Genomic DNA, 1,499 nt, shown 5'->3' with positions numbered 1-1,499 from the left:
TGACACTAGGGACTTGGGACTTGAGTTTACTCCCCATGAGTAAACTTTTACATGAGTTTACAACCACAAAACACACACACACATGAGTTTACGGCCGTAAACTCATGTGGGTGTGGTTTTGGGTGTTTAAATGGCTTAAATGGCTTATATGGACATGGGAAATGATTCTAGGCTTTGTTCTAAATGCATGGAATGGATTAAAATCACCAAAATGATTAATTTATGGGAGTTTACGGCCTAGCATAGGCTCCTGGCCGTAAACTCCTTAATCCTCATGAAAATGATGCTAAATGGTGCTAGAACAAATCACATGTGATTGGTAAAATTAATCGAAGGCCTAACATGAGTTTGCATGGGATTTTTGGGGGATTTGTGGAGTTTACGGCCCATGAAACCCCCTTCATGGCTGTAAACTCTTGTGTGTGGTGTTCCAAGGTGTTTCAAGGTCTATAACATGCATGAAAGGACTTCTAAAATTCATCTAAGGGCCTTAGGGGTGTGTAGTTTGCATTCTAACACCAAAAATTTTGGAGTTTACGGCCCAAGAACATGTCTTGGCCGTAAACCCTTAGAAACCCCATAAATGTTGTGTTTTAGGCCCTCAAAGTATTTTTGGTTGGTCCCTTGATTTATTCCAAGGCTTTTGGTGGTGTTGGATGGCTTTCTAACACCTTAGAATGAGATTTATGCCAAGTTTTGTGGAGTTTACGGCCCAAGAACTCTCCTTGGCCGTAAACTCATCTAAGTCCCTCAAAATTAATGTTTCAAGTGTCCAAATGCAAGAATCAAAGTCCTATAATTCATATCTAAGCCGTAGGGGTGATTTGGAAGGGTTTAAAGGCATGAAAAACACCATTTTCATGAGTTTACGGCCAAAGAACATGCCTTGGCCGTAAACTCCTTCAAAGTCCACAAAATTATAGTTTTAGGTGTTCTAAGTCCATATCTTGAAGTCCCTTAGCCATATCTAAAGTCCATTTGAGTCTAGGAAGGAGTTTAAGGGCTAAAAACCCTTCAAAATGGTGTTTACGGCCTAGGCTGCCTCCTGGGCCGTAAAATCACATATAATGTCCAATTTTATGATTAAGTGTCTAATTTGGAAGCTAAACATGCTATAGATTAAGGCTAGGAAGGTACCTTAAGGATTTGAAGCCTTAAATTTGAGTTTTGGAAACTTAATCTTTGGACTTAGGAGAGAGGTTAGAGAGAGAGTAGAGAGAGAAGGAAAAAGCTTCAAATGAGTGCTAAAACATGTTTATATAGTCCCTAAAACTTGGACACGGAGGAATTCTACCCGATACCGGCCTTAAACGATGCTTTGGGTCGCACCCGATTGAGTTTTCGTCACCTGACGAGAATATTTCTAAAACTTAAGAAATAAATGTTTTGGGCTAAATTCATGAGTTCCTAAATGATTTGGACCCTCATTGAATGAAAATAAATATATAATTTTAGATAACTAAGCCCAAAAAGGATAACGGGACATTTCGATTTCCGAC

The sequence above is a fragment of the Lactuca sativa genome, chromosome 5, assembly GCF_002870075.4.
Source record: "Lactuca sativa cultivar Salinas chromosome 5, Lsat_Salinas_v11, whole genome shotgun sequence".
NCBI lineage: Eukaryota > Viridiplantae > Streptophyta > Magnoliopsida > Asterales > Asteraceae > Lactuca > Lactuca sativa.
The sequence above is the reverse complement of the archived record's forward strand: the minus strand, read 5'-3'. Positions refer to the sequence as shown.